General features: G+C 45.1%; 1 long non-coding RNA gene across 3 annotated transcripts; it reads left to right on the top strand.

The window, feature by feature from the left end:
• Positions 1-47: 47 nt before the first annotated feature.
• Positions 48-14,782, top strand: LOC122235949. 3 transcript variants are annotated; one of them, XR_006214107.1, is made up of 6 exons: positions 48-70; positions 199-351; positions 7,654-7,731; positions 7,948-8,041; positions 11,539-11,683; positions 13,966-14,782. It is a non-coding gene; the product is annotated as an uncharacterized LOC122235949 (long non-coding RNA). The 3 variants fall into 3 exon arrangements; XR_006214106.1 differs by lacking the exon at positions 48-70 and having other exon boundaries at positions 77-351; positions 13,966-14,079; positions 14,385-14,782; XR_006214105.1 differs by lacking the exon at positions 48-70 and having other exon boundaries at positions 77-351.
• Positions 14,783-15,358: the final 576 nt, after the last annotated feature.

The following is a 15,358-nucleotide window of genomic DNA, read 5'->3' as shown; positions in this document are numbered from 1 at the left end:
ATGACATTTCAGCCTATGAGTGGCCCTAGTGTGACTCACAGAAGTGAGTGAGAGCAAGTTTGAGCACACGGTAAACTCGGTGATGTTTGTGGGTGGGCTGCAAGGCCGAAGCTGAGCTCCCCAGGACGGGGCTGCGGCCTTGAATATCACCCTAAATCACCTGTTTTCTCCTTCTCCGGCTGCTGGCGTTCCTTCCAGGGAGCACACCGCTACCTTTGGCTGCGACCCTTGCCCATTTCCGGCTGGAGCTGCCCATCACTGTGCTACGCTAAGCTCATAACAGGTGCTCAGAAAGTGTTCAGATGCTGAATGAAGCCAGGTTGGTCCAGATGTAATGGAGCCGTTGAAAAGGTAGGACTTCCACAGGTCAAATGGCATGAAAATCAGAAGACATTAGTGGGAATAGAAGGCAACTGAATGCAATGTGGGGAGACAGCCCAGCCCCTGGTTAAGGCTCGCGCCCATTGATGAACAAAGGCCACTGTTAACATCTTCCAGCATTATGCTTTTTGGAAGGAGCTGGTGCAGGTGGGAGAGATATCTGGGTATGCGAAATCGTTCAGGAATAGTTCTCCAGGTACAAGAAAGGAGTGTAGCAGGCTTGGTTTGAATATCTTTGGGTCCTTTGAAGTTCCTGTCCTGGAGGACAGCAGTGATGTGTCCCCATGAAGAAAGACCAAGAAAAGTCTATCCATCCGGAGACACTGAGCCCTCTTTAGTCTGCTGGTATTGATGAGAAAACCCTTTTATTTTCTCTTTCTTGCTTTCTCTGCCTTCCTTCCTTCCTTTTTTCTCTTCTTTCCTTCCTTTTCTTTCTTTCCTTCTTTTTCTTTCTTTCTTTCTCTGCCTTTCTTCCTTTTTTTCTTCTTTCCTTCCTTTTCTTTCCTTCCTTTTCATTCTTTCCTTCCTTTTTTTTCTTCTTTCCTTCCTTTTCATTCTTTCCTTTCTTTTTTTCTTTCTTTCCTCCCTTTTCTTTCTTTCTTTTTTTCTTTCTTTGCCTTCCTTCCTTTTTTCTTTCCTTCCTTTTCTTTCTTTCCTTCTCTTTCTTTCTCTTTCTTTCTGAGCCTTTTCTGCCTTGATCAGCTGATATTCTTGGGAAGGGGGACTTCGGTCATCTGAGAGTCAGATTTAGCTTTAAGAGTAATTTCTATGGCCTTACCCCCGCCCAGCTTTAAGATATAATTGACATATAACATTGTGTAAATTTAGGGTATATAATGCATTGATTTGCTATCTTTCTACATTGCAGAATGATTCCCACTGTACCATAAGCAAACACCTTCATCTTGCCACCTAATTACCGTTTGTTTTTTTGTGGTGAGAACATTTAAGATCCACTCTCTTAGCAACTTTCAAGTATGTAATACAGTAGAACTATCACCACTATGTACATTAAACTCCCCAGAACTTACTCAACCTATAACTGGAAGTTTGTACCCTCTGAACAACATCTCCCTGTTTCCTCTAAGGCCTTTATGAACAACCAACCTGTCGACATATTATTAATTAATTAATTAATTTCAGACAGAATAAGCCATGTGAGCCAATCTGTAATCCAACATTTTAAATTGGATCACATTTACTTATCTCCCACGATTACTGTGGTACAATGTCAGTTGGTATAAACTATATGTGAATGTCTTTCTGTATATAGGACTCGCCACACATCTCGAGTGTGTATCTATGAAAATAAGGGGCGCCTGGGTGGCTCAGTTGGTTAAGCATCCACCTCTTGATTTCAGCTCAGGTCATGATCTTACAGTTCGTGGGTTTGAGTCCTGTGTCCGGCTCTGCACTGAGAGTGTGGAACCTGCTTGGGATTCTCTCTCTCTCCCTCTCTCTCTCCCTCTTTCTCTGCCCCTCCCCGACTTGCTCTGTCTCTGTCTCCCTCAAAATAAATAAATAAACTTTAAAAAAAAAAAAAAAGAACTATGTGCTCATGAGTCATCCTTACTTCTCTTAATCCCTTCTTAAGCAGACGATTATTTCATCTTGCTGCTATGCTTAAGCAGTCCACCTACTCGTGGAAAACTGTCATACATTAAGCTTCCTTGTAGCAGATTTTTGTTCTTCCTTGGAAATCACACTGCTCTGCTGTTGGTGTAATGGAGTGACATTCATCAAGAAACTTGTTATCAGAGAGTTATGCTTTCAAATCCCCATTTTTTTTCTTATGTGGCGTAGGGCCATATGCTATTGAATTTCCTGAGAATTATGACAGGTGAGGAGAGAATTTTTCCTTGGGGAAAGAGGAAACCGGTTACCAAGCTTGATGGGAAGATATTTTTTGACCAAAAGGAGAGGAAATAAGTTAGTGTGTGCTTAAAATCATCATCATCACTGGGGCTTTCTTGCCTTTTTTGTTTGTTTGTTTGCTTGTTTGTTTGTTTTCAAAACCCAGTTGCCCTCATGCTCACTCATCATAAGGGAAATACAAATTAAATCCTTACTGAGGTGATACCTCTTGTCTATCATATCGATGAAAACCAAAACTTTGAAAACATGCTGGGGTGAGATATGATAATATCTCCTACATTGCTGATTGGAATAAAACATGGTTACAATGGGGAGCCTGGGTAGCTCAGACAGGTAAGTGTCCAACTTCGGCTCAGGTCATGATCTCATGGTTCAAGGGTTCAAGCCCTGCATCAGGCTCTGTGCTGATGGCTCAGAGCCTGGAGCCTGCTTTAGATTCTGTGTCTCCCTCTCTCTCTCTGCCCCTCCCCTGTCTCCTCCTGCTCTCTCCCCTCCTCTCTCAAGAATAAATAAACACACACACAAAATTTTAAGAATGGTTACAACTCCAGCGGAAGAGAATCTGGCAATACCTAGGGAAGTTACATATGCACTTGCCCCCTGGTTGGATCTTCTCACATCCATTTTGTAGTACCTAATGAAATAAATAATTCAGGCAAAGGTAGTCAATGGGTGAGCATTTTAGGCAAAAGTTTGATAATGACATTTACAAGGGAGAAATCAAGCTGTCACCACCTGAACCCCTTGGTCAGTCTTAGCATAACTAAGAGTGGGACACTAGACATTGAATGGCCATGAACTTGAGGCATCAGGAAGCATGCAGCACCACTAGTGACATGTACTTTCAAATAATGTTGACCTTGCAGTAAATCAAGCCCTTAGAACGAAATTCTATTTATGAGCCCATAATGAAGACGCAGACAGATAAAATCCAGTATGTGGGACATTCGGCAGGAACAACTAACATTGTTTCTTCATAGGTTAATGTCATAAAAATGGAGTCAGGGAGTGGGGTGGGGACAGCTCTAGGTTAAAGGAGGTTGCTGAGGCATACAACCAAGGTAGCATGAGGATCTTGTTTAGATCCTGGCTTGAAAAAAAAAAAAACAAACACAAAGAAGTTTCCTGCCATTGGGGCAATTTAAATATTGACGGGATGGTAGATGATACCAAGGAAATTGTTGATTTTGTTAGGTGTGGTGATGGCATTGTGCTTATGTGAGTAAACATCCTTAGCTGGGTGATGGTAAGGTTCATTATATTAATGGCTCTGATTCTGCATGTGTTGAAATTTTTTATGATAAAAAGTTTTCCATTCTCATGTTGTTCTGATCCACGTCACCTTTGAGAATAGCTGTGCATTACACTACAAAGTCCTTAGTTTCTTTTTTTGAATTAACTTAGCGAGATGAGGGGAGAGGAGGAGCAGAGAGAGGGAGGGAGAGAATCCCAAGCAGGCTCCACACTGCCAGCATGGAGCCCAATGCAGGGCTCGAACTCAAGAACCAGGAGATCATGACCTGAGCCACTGAGCCACCCAGGTGCCCCAACATCTTTAATTTCTTACATGGACTCCCCTTCCTTTCATCAATGACAATCAAAGCCTATTGTCAAGTTTTGTGGAACATGACTCCAACCCTCTAGCCACAGGTGATTGGACCAACGGTAGGCTTCTGATCCAAGATGCACTAGTCCAAGACCCTAACCAAGGAATTTGGAGGAAATTAAGAAATGAGAGGGAGGTACAGGAGATGGAGAGTGGGGATAAGAATGGAAATGAGTTTTCTAGGAATGGCTATAAATGTTTTGTTTTTTTTTTTTGCTGTGGACCCAGCAGACAGGAGAAGAGAGAGAATTGGTCCACAAAATGAAGAAAGAAGTAGACTCATGGAGAGAAGCCAAATCAAGAGACAGTCCTACCAAGACAACGTACTGAATGGGACATGTTTGCAAACCATATATCTAATAAGGAGTTAATATCCAAACATATAAAGAATTCATACAACTCAATAGCAAAAAACCCAACCAATCCTATTTCAAAATGGGAAAAGGACCTAAATAGGCAATTTTTTTCTTTTTAAAAAATGTTTTTTAATTTAATTTTTAATTTTTTCAAACTTACATCCAAATTAGTTATCATAGAGTGCAACAATGATTTCAGGAGTAGATTCCTTAGTGTCCCTTACCCATTTAGCCCATCCCCCCCTCCCATAACCCGGTAACCCTCAGTTTGTGCTCCAGTAACCCTCAGTTTGTGCTCCTGAGTTTTTATGAGTTTCTTCTGTTTGGTCCCCCTCCCTGTTTTTATATTATTTCTGTTTCCTTTCCCTTCTGTTCGTCTGTTTGTATCTTAAATTCCTCATATGAGTGAAGTCATATGATATTTGTCTTTCTCTGACTGACTAATTTCACTTAGCATAATACCCTCCAGTTCCATACATGTAGTTGCAAATGGCAAGATTTCGTTCTTTTTGATTGCCGAGTAATACTCCATTGTATATATATACCACATCTTCTTTATACATTTCCTCCATCGATGGACATTTGGGCTCTTTCCATACTTTGGCTATTGTCGATAGTGCTGCTATAAACATGGGGGTGCATGTGCCCCTTCGAAACAGCACACCTGTATCCCGTTGATAAATGCCTAGTAGTGCAGTTGCTGGGTCATAGGGTAGTTCTATTTTCAGTTTTTTGAGGAAACTCCATACTGTTTTCCAGAGCAACTGCACCAGCTTGCATTCACAAACATTTTTTTTTCCAAAAAATATATACAAATGGCCAACAGGTGCATGAAAAGGTGCTCATCATCACTAACCATTGGAGAAATGTTAATCAAAACCACAGGGTATCACCTCACACCTGTTAGAAGTGCCATCATCAAAGAGACAAGAGATAACAGATCTGGTGAGCCTGTGGAGGAAAAGGAATCCTTGTGCACTACTGGTGGGGATATAAATTGCTACAACCACTAAGGAAAGCAGTGTGGAGGTTCTCCAGAAAATTAAAAATAGAACTACCACATGATCCAGCAATTCTACTTCAGGATATATATCTGAAGGAGATGAAATCAGTATGTTGAAAAGACATCTGCGTCCCCATGTTCATTGCAGCATTATTTACAGTAGCCAAGACGCGAAAAGAACATCAGCGTCCATCAACAGATGAATGGATGCAGGTGATGTGGTATATATACACAGTGGAATATTAGTCAGCCATAAAAAAGAAGTAACTCCGGGGAGCCTGGGTGGCTCAGTCGGTTAAGGGTCCGACTTCGGCTCAGGTCATGATCTTGCGGTCTGTGAGTTCGAGCCCCGCGTCGGGCTCTGTGCTGACAGCTCAGAGCCTGGAGCCTGTTTCAGATTCTGTGTCTCCCGCTCTCTGACCCTCCCCCGTTCATGCTCTGTCTCTCTCTGTCTCAAAAATAAATAAACGTTAAAAAAAAAATTAAAAACAAAAAAAAAGAAGTAACTCTTCTAATTTGCAACAACATGGATGGAGCTTGAGAGCGCTATGCTAAGTGAAATGAGTCAGGCAGAGAAAGTCCAATATTGTATGATCTCACTCATATATGGAACCTCAGGGGGAAAAAAACCTCACAGAAAAAGAGATCAGATTGGTGTTACCAAAAGTAAGGGGTGGGCAAATCACATGAAGGGGGGTACAAAATTCCAGTTACAAGATAAGTAGGTACTGGGGGTGTGATGTACAACATGGTGACCATCGCTAACATTGCGGTGCAGTACATAGGAGAGTTGTTAGGAGAGTAAATCCTAAAGGTTCTCATCACAAGGAAAAGACATTTTTTTCTTTTCCTCTGTGTGTGTGTGTGTGTGTGTGTGTGTGTCTATGGGATGATGGATATTAACTAGGCTTGTGGCAGCAATCCTTTTACAACATATGTAAGTCAAGTCCTTATGCTGTCCACCTTAAACTTACACCATGCTGCATGTCAATTATATCTCAACAAAACAGTTATATCTCAAAAAAAAAAAAAGAAAAAGAAAAGAAAAAAAGAAGAAGAGAAAGACAGTCCTACTTAGGTTCTCTGTGGATTTTTGTTTTCCAGATCCAGTGATTTCTTAAGTCTTGCTACACTCTTGTTTTAGGGCTTCTTGTCATTTTTTTAAAAAGTTTTTACTTAAATTCCAGTTAGTTAACATACCTTTGGCAACCATCCTGGGACTGTAGGAGCCAGACTGGCTGCTAAGAAGGGCAAAGTAGGGGCGCCTGGGTTGCTCCATCGGTTGGGCAACCGACTTCGGCTCAGGTCATGATCTCACGGTTCGTGAGTTCGAGCCCCGTGGTGGGCTCTGTGCTGACAGCTCGGAGCCTGAAGCCCACTTCAGATTCTGTGTCTCCCTCTCTCTCTACCCCTCCCCTGCTCACACCCTGTGTCTGTCTCTCAATAATAAATAAACGTTAAAAAAAAATTTTTTTTTTTTAAAAAAAGAAGGGCAAAGTAGACAGAGAGACAATCTGGGTCCTTGACAATGACGTTGAGCCTCTTTACCATCTGACCCAAGAACCTACCTCTCCTCTGGACTTCCAGTCAGGCTGGAGAATAAATTTCCTTCCTGTTTAAGCATTTGAATTGGGACTCATTGTTGCAGCAAAAGGGATCCTAGTAGATACACAGACGTATGGCATTGGGGTTTTTGATTAGTTTAAATACTATCTCCATTGATTTTGGAATTATAATTACTTATTCATATGTGATTGTAATTCATTAGCTGTTGGAATGTAATCGCACCATCTACGAATAGCGTGTAAATGTTCCCACAACCATGTTGAACTCCCACTACTTTTTGATTTCCTCCAACCTTGAACTATCAGCTTCCCTGACGACCCTCTCCACAGATTAGCCCTCATTCCTCCTGATACCATTCTTTAAATAAGTTTTTAAAAGCAATGTTATAACTATTGATTATTGAAAAGAACAGCTAGGTGTTAAATTAGCATGAGTGTACCTGCGACTCACTGAGCTATTTAAGAGGTAAACTTCTGAGCTATTTAAGAGGTGAATACAGACGGTACAGTTGACCTTGAACAGCATGGGTTTGAACTGCGCTCTTCCACTCATATATGTGCATATTTTTTCGTTAAAACAGCGCGTACTAGGGGTGCCTGGGTGGCTCAGTCGGTTGAGCATCTGACTTCGGCTCAGGTCATGATCTCATGGTCCGTGGGTTCGAGCCCCGCGTCGGGTTCTGAGCTAACAGCTCAGAGCCTGGAGCCTGTTTCAGATTCTGTGTCTCCCCCTCTCTCTGCCCCTCCCCCACTTGTGTTCTCTCTCTTTAAAAAATAATAAGTGAACAAACATTTAAAAAAAAGTAAGTACCATAAATGTATTTTCTCTTTCCTATGATTTACTTAATAACATGTTCTTTTCTCTAGCTTACTTTATTGCAAGAATATCATGTGTAACACGTAGAAGCATACAAAACAAATGTTAATCGGCTGTCTATGTTACAGGTAAGGCTTCAGGTTGATGGTAGGCTATTAGTAATTAAGTTTGGGGGAACCAAAAGTTATATTCGGATTCTGACTGCACGGGGTGGAGGGCGGCGTCAGTACCCCCAACCCTCATATTGTTCAAGGGTTAACTGTATATTCATTTCACTGCTTTAACTATCTTATATGTTTAACTATCTTATATGCTTCACTTTATTTTACAATTGCGATATTTAGGAGCCAACAAAGTGAAAAAGAAATCCCCGAAGAGTGCAAACAAAAATCTCAAAAGGGCCTAAGAGACTCCAATCAAACATAAAAGGTAAACTTGGTGAGTATAAATTTCGGGCGAAGATATGATCAGGAGGTTTGCTCATTGTGCAAGTAAACGTTAGGCAGCTTTATTTTTTTCCATGCAACTTGGTTTAAGTGAACAGGCTTGAGTCTTCTTGGAACACCGTGAAAGAAGCAGGTTGAAACCCTCTTCCTGCAACAAGGCTTGGTTGCTGGGCTAATTTGCAATAAAGAGGATCATCCTCTTCAATGTAAAGGCCAGTGAGTAGGGTGAGAAAAGGTTAGGAAATCTACCTCATTCTCCACAGGAGAAACCTGGGTTTACTTCCTGAGGGAACCGGATGCCCTAAGTCGATTCGTTTTTTATCGCCACTGTAACAAATTACCACCAACGTAGTGCCTGAAAACAACACGAATTCATTATCTCAGTCTCCTTGGGTCAGAAGTCTGGCAGGCTTGACCGGGTCTCCGCTCAGCGTCTCACAAGGCCAAAATCAAGACGTCAGCCTGTGTTCCTTCTTGGAGGCTCTGGGAGGGGAGTCCATGGAGTTCAGCTTCACGCAGTTGTGGGAATGGCAACCCAGTCTCTTATTGGCTGTCTGTTGAGGACTAGTCTCAGATTCTAGAGCCTTCCCCTAGATCTTGGCTTGTGACTTCTTTCCTCCATCCTCAAAATCAGCATTGGAGGGTCAAGTCTTTCCCACACTTCAAACCTCTCTTCTGCCTCCCCACTCTGCTACCGATCTCTAACCACCAACTGTGTTCTTCTACTTTTGTGAGCTCCTGGGATTACATTGGACCCCTGCAAACAATCCAGGATACCCTCCTTCCTTCAAGGTCAACTGATCAGCAGTCAGTTTTCATTCCGTCTGCAAAGTTCTTTTTGTCAAGGAACTTAACATAGACACAGGATCCAGGACTTCGGGGGGTTGTTACTCAGTTTTCACATCAGGGACATGACCGAAGGAAGAACCAGAGTCGAAAGAAGATACCAAGGCAAATGTCTGGGACCACGAGAAGAGAAAACAAAATTTTGGTGGTTAAGTGGTCAGCCCGAGGAAATGGCAGCTATCTGCCTTGCTGCCCGGGTGTGTGGCAGGGTCTTGTCTTCTCTGTCACCTTTTTAGCTGAGTTTGCTGGCCCTCGGTAGAAGCCCAGCCCCTGAGATAGGGAGCAGGGATGCACCCCCTGAGAGATCTCAGCGGGAAGGCGATTATACTTATTGGCCACTGTCAGCGGCGGCCACATCCCGACTGCGAATAATGGCTTCTCGTCTGACATTTCTCAGGGCTCCAGGGTGAGAGGGAGGGTAGCAAGCAACGGTTTTGTACAAGTTTACTTTCTGGGCTTCCAGGAAACATCACTTCACAACCTGAATGCCTCCTGCAGGGCACAGGAGTCTGGAGGAGCTGGCATCTCGTCCCCCCATGAAGGCTCCCGCAGGAGAGTGGCTTAATACCATCGCCTAGTTTCTTGGGTTTTTTTTTTTTCTCTCTTTTAACTTGGTGATGTTTTTATTTATTTTTTGAGACAGAAAGCACGAGCTGGGGAGGACCAGAGAGAGAGAGAGGGAGCCAGGAGCCAAACTGAAGCAGGCTCCTCGCTGACAGCACAGAGCCCGACGCAGGGCTTGACCTCACAAGCCGTGAGATCGTGACCTGAGCCGAAGTCGGATGCTTAGCTGACTGAGCTACCCAGGCGCCCCTAGTGTCTTGGGTTTCTATCTCTCGCCCTCATCAGACCAGAAGAAAAACTGCAAACATCAGCATGAGTGATACCCATAGACTACAGACCGTCCCCAAGTTGTACCCCGGGCAGCACAGCATTCCAATTGTGCCAAAGGGCCCACAGCACTTCAAAGATCTCTAGAACATTCTCTCATTTCACTCTGAGGGTCTTCAGTACAAGGGGATATAAGGGACATACATCACTGATGAAAAGTTTGGGAAGGTCCCCTCGGGCCTTGGGGACTGAATGACTCTTACTGAAAGTGGCCCCTCGGTTTCACTGACATGGCCAGTGGGTCCAAAATCTTGTTTCCTCCCTGTGGTAATCTCTTAGGGCCACCGTGACAAAGTGCCAAAAACTGGGTGGCTGAAAGCAGCAGAAATGAATTTTCTGACAGAAGTTAGAAGTCTGAAACCGAGGTATTGTGAGGCCCATGCCCCCTCGGAACCCATAAGAATCCTTCCACGTTCTTTTAGCCTCTGGTGTTTGCCAGAAATCCTTGTCATTTCTTGGCTTGTGGACACATCGCTCCAAACTCTGCTTCTGTCATCCAAGGTGTTCTCCCTGTGTGTTTTCACATGGGGTTCTGTTCCCCCCCCCATCTCCTCTCATCTTCTTTAGGGACACCACATTGGCTTAAGGACCCATCTAACTCCACTATGACTTCATGTTAATTAATTACATCTGCCATGACCTTATTTCTTTTCTTTTCTTTTCTTTTTTATTTTAGAGAGAGAGGGAGTGAGAAAGTGAGTGAGAGCGGGGGAGAGGGGCAGAGGGAATTCCAAGCAGGCTCCACGCTCAGCCCGATGTGGGGCTTGATCCCATGACCCTGGGATCACGACCTGAGCCGGAATCAAGAGTCAGATGCTCAACGGCTCAACCGACAGAGCCGCCCGGGTGCTCCTGCCATGAACTTATTTGTATATAAGGAAGGCCACACCCTGAGGTTCCAGGCAGGACATTTTACTCCCCTCCGCCTCTCCTTTCATCTCCTTCTTCCTCTTCTAAACCACTGGCTGGCTTAAGAAATGAGTTCCACCTAAATGCAAACTGCAGAAGTGAACCCCAAGGCCCTCAGAGAAACTCCAGAAAAGACAAGGGATTCGTCTCAGGGACCAAAACTCACCTATGGGTGGACCTTGGCTGATGGTTCAGTAACCTCAAATGACCTGTTTCTTTTTCCATTAAGTGTCTCAGGGGCTGGGATTAGAAGAGTCTCCAGAACTGTCTGGGATCGTTGCTGTGGTTCTTTTCCCTTCATTTCTAAGTCGTCTTCCTCTAGGATGGCCTAGAGAGGCCCCTGTTTGCTCTTTTCAGTTTCTAGACACTATTGCTTCCAATAGGATGGCTAAGAGGGCCTCCATTTATACTGGAATCCAGTGTCTTTGAGAAAAGGGCCCTATCTTAGAGGGCTCCTTGAAGGGAGGAGAAGAGATCATACATGCAGATGGATGCCAGTGGGCCTGGGGGGGTGGTCTGTGTCCCAGGAAGAGCCTGTCTTTACCGACTCTTCAGCCTCTGCAACCTGGACCAGACCTGCACCTGCACAGCCTTGAACCCTACGGGCGATATCTCCTGCCATCCCTGCCCAGCAGCCTCGGGCAGGCGACAGCCCTTCTAGCACCTCCAGGACCCCCGAGAAATGCTCTGAGAGGTGTGGGGAGAGCTGAGAAAGCGGTACACGCACACACACAACACAGCACACACATATACCCACCATGCACACACACGTACCCCCACATACACACATAGCACACACACCCCACAGGGGCTCCGATCTCTGCCAGTCTCCTCTTTTCTCAGGTTTCCAGGCAGTTGCAGGTTCTTACCGCCCGATGACGTGGATTCTCCTGGGAAAAGTGTGTTGATTCCTTGTGATCCCGGGTACCTAAGGAATCTGGTGCATCCAAGTCTGGTACGAAGCGTGCTCACGGACAACTGAGGTTCGGTAAGGCTCACAGAGCAGCAGATGATTGCTGCTGAAAACCACTACAGTCCTCACAGTTCCCAGGGGAGGGGTCATGCCCTCCGTGGCAGGCAGAGCAGGGGGACGCGGGGGAAAATACGGCGCAGGTCTCTGGTGCCGGAGAAAGACGAGGAGCCGCAGGCCAGAGTCTTTATTGTGGTTTCCCTGGGACGGGATAGACAAGGAAGGGACAGCGGGTGTAAGAGGGGCTGGTTTGAATCGTTTCAGCATCTCCAGGCCAGAGGGGTTTTGCCTGGCTCTCCTCTCTGACACCTGGCTCCGGGGTGATTAGTGAAATAAAGGAAGGGATTAAGGGTACTGGTTCTGGATTGACCGGTTTGCATTTGAAAAGAGGGGCGGGCTGTTTACTACCTCTAGCAATTGGCTAGTCCTGGGAGGGACAGTCCTCCAAGGTCAGCAAGGCCCTCAATGTCAAAATTTCAGAATACAGGGGTGCCCGGGTGGCTCAGTTGGTTGAGCGTCTGACTTCGGCTCAGGTCATGATCTCACAGTTCGTGGTTCAAGCCCCGCATCGGGCTCTGTGCTGACAGCTCAGAGCCTGGAGCCTGCTTCGGATTCTGTGTCTCCCGTTCTCTCGGCCCCTCTCCCGCTCATGCTCTGTCTCTCTCTGTCTCTCTCTCAAAAATAAATAAACATTAAAAAAGTTTTTTTTTAAATATTAGGGTACAGAAAATAAAAAGACATGCTTAATGCAGCTGTTCAGCAAATCTGTTTGATTTACTGGAGACAATGAGTGGTCAGCACGGTTACTTCTAAGAGGTTTTCTGCACAGGAGGCCATTGCCTAAATTAGTTAATCTACCCAAATGCACTACTATTGATAGCAATCTAAGGGGTTTCTCCCAAGTGTAAAATGTTATTTTGCTTGGGGACTTCAGGGCCAATGCAGCTATCTGATTGGCTAACATAGGAGTCACTCCAGTAGCTAACCCAGCTTGCGGTGGACCCCTCCCCAGCACTTGAAATTTAGGTAGAATTACCTCAATTCCCCAAGATCATGCCCTGAGGAAAGTTCTGTAAAGTTTCTGTAAATTCCTAGGGACATACTTTTTCATGACCCCCTCTGCCTGCAAGCCCCCAACCACCACCACTGGCCCCCATCCCACCTGGGGTTCCCATCCTTCTCCAGCACTGCCCCACTGTGACCCCAGAAAGCAACATTGCAACAGTTTTGCCAATGCCCTTCCCTGCCCAAATCAACGCTCACTCATAAGAAAGCAGCAGTGAACAAAGTCGAATTTACTGAAGACTTTGCAGAGGAGGTGGAGGAGGAGAGGTCTACATCGAACACTCCACAGCAAGTAACAGAAATCAATTTAAATGTTCAGATTCCCCAGAGTGCCTTTTCACCCAACCCATCCCCCAGGCACTCTCTCAGCCCCCTTCCTTGTACCCAATGATATGCAAATCAATCAATCAAGCAAACAAGCAAACAGAACAGGAGAGAAAGGAGATAAGAAAACTCCGAAAAGGCTACGTTGTTGAGTTGCATATGAAATGTAGTGAGATTATATTTAATAATATTTTGAATAGTGGTTTGAGTCCCGTGTTAGGTGTTGAGCTCTGCGCTGGCATCGCAGAGCCTGTTTGGGATTCTCTCCCTCTCTCTTGCCCCTCCCCGATCGTGCTTTCTCTCTCTCTCAAAATAAACAAATAAACTTAAATATATATATATATATATATATATGTATATTTTTTCTTTAATCTTGAGAGAGAAAACAAGAGTGAGCAAGTAGGGGAGGGGCAGAGAGAGAGGGAGAGAGAGAATCCCAAGCAGGCTCCATACCACCAGCACAGAGCCCCATGTGGGGGCCCTATCCCATGGGCTGTGAGATCATGACCTGAGCTGAAATCAGGAGCCAGAAGCTTACCCGACCGAGCCACCCAGGTGCCCCCCAAAAATAATAGTTTGAGCCACCCAGGCGCCCCCCCAAAATAATAGTTTGAACAGTGCGAATTAAAGAGTATGGCATGAATGATTAAAAATTCTCTAAAACTTCAATCAGTGTAAATCTCTCTAAATTGGAAAGATTCATCAACAGTTGGACAATTACAACACCAATGAACATGAATCACAAACCGTGTTCATGCTAGTGCTTCGTTGGGAGGTTCTATTAGCCAGCATATTAAAGATATCAGCCACCACGTGCCATACTTTGTCACCCTGTCTTGGTCCCCTAGGGCTGCTCTAACAAAAATGCCATGGACGGGGTGGCTTAAACCATAAAAAGTTATTTCTCACAGATCCGGAGACAGGATGTCTGAGATCCAGGTGCCGGACCTTCGGTGTCTGGTGAAAGTCCACTTCCTGACTCATAGATGGCAGTCTTCTCGATGTGCCCTCACAAGACAAAAGGGGTGAGAGCCGTCTGGGGTCTCTTCTCTAAGGTGCAGTCATTATACTCCTGACCTCCTCGTGACCTAACCAACCTCCCAAAGACCCCAACCCCTGACACCATCGCGTTATCAGTTAGGGTTTCAACATGTGAACTGGGGGCAAATGCAAACTTCAGTCCATTACAAAACTGTCACGTTTTGAATCTGAGCTGCAGTGTGGCTGCTTTGACAACAAAATACAGTAGAAGTAACATGGTATGACTTTCAAAGCTAGATCCTAAGAAGCCTTGCGGCTTCCAACTAGATCTCTTGGAATATTTGTGCAGGAGGTAACCAGCCACTGTGAAACCCACAGTTCGGCTGTCCCGAGACTGTCAGACCGTGAGGCAGCCCATCTGTGTCACTTGGAGACAGATGCTCCCAGCTCCAGCTGTTCCCAACATACGAGGTGTCAGACTCACCTGCTCTCTCATTGCAACCATAGGAGGGACCCCCAGGCAAGAACTACTCGTCAACCCTCAGAACCAGGAGAAGTAAGAGTACGCTGCTGTTTTAAGCCCCTACCTCTTAAAGTGTTAGGTTACGAAGCAATAAACAATTGAAATATGATGTGAAGCTCTATGGTACACGGTGCACGGATGTCGCATCCACTATTTGCCCAAGTACTATCCTCCTCCTTTTCCTTTCTAATAGAAACCTGATTTGGGGCGCCTGGGTGGCTCAGTCGGTTGAGCGTCCAACTTCAGCTCAGGTCACGATCTCGCGGTCCGTGAGTTCGAGCCCCGCGTCGGGCTCTGGGCTGATGGCTCAGAGCCTGGAGCCTGCTTCCGATTCTGTGTCTCCCTCTCTCTCTGCCCCTCCCCCGTTCATGCTCTGTCTCTCTCTGTCTCAAAAATAAATAAATGTTAAAAAAAATTAAAAAAAAAAAAAGAAACCTGATTTTATTCCCGTAAGCATTATGCAAGTTCCAGGGGATGAATCATACCTGCTCTACGTCAAGGACAGTAGTATTTTTCCTTCACCGGTGATTGGTTCATAAGTTAGTTTGGGCCGTTTAGTTAAAAATATTTTATTCCCCGATAAAAGAGGAGAGAATTGTGCAAGAGCGGTCTCTGACTACCCTGGCCACATCCCTGCTGCCTGCTTCTGAATGCTCTCAGGGAAAGAGGTGCCCGGAGAGGGAGCAGACTTCTGCACTGAGGAAAGAACAAGCCCAAGGGCAAAAACTGACCCACTGAAAATGCCCCGGGGAAAACGGAAAGAGCCCAGGAGCTTGCCACTGTAGTTGAGTAACTGAATC

The sequence above is a fragment of the Panthera tigris genome, chromosome F3 (genome assembly GCF_018350195.1).
Source record: "Panthera tigris isolate Pti1 chromosome F3, P.tigris_Pti1_mat1.1, whole genome shotgun sequence".
Taxonomy (NCBI): domain Eukaryota; kingdom Metazoa; phylum Chordata; class Mammalia; order Carnivora; family Felidae; genus Panthera; species Panthera tigris.
Note: the sequence above shows the minus strand (reverse complement) of the source record. Positions and strands in the feature narration are given on the sequence as shown.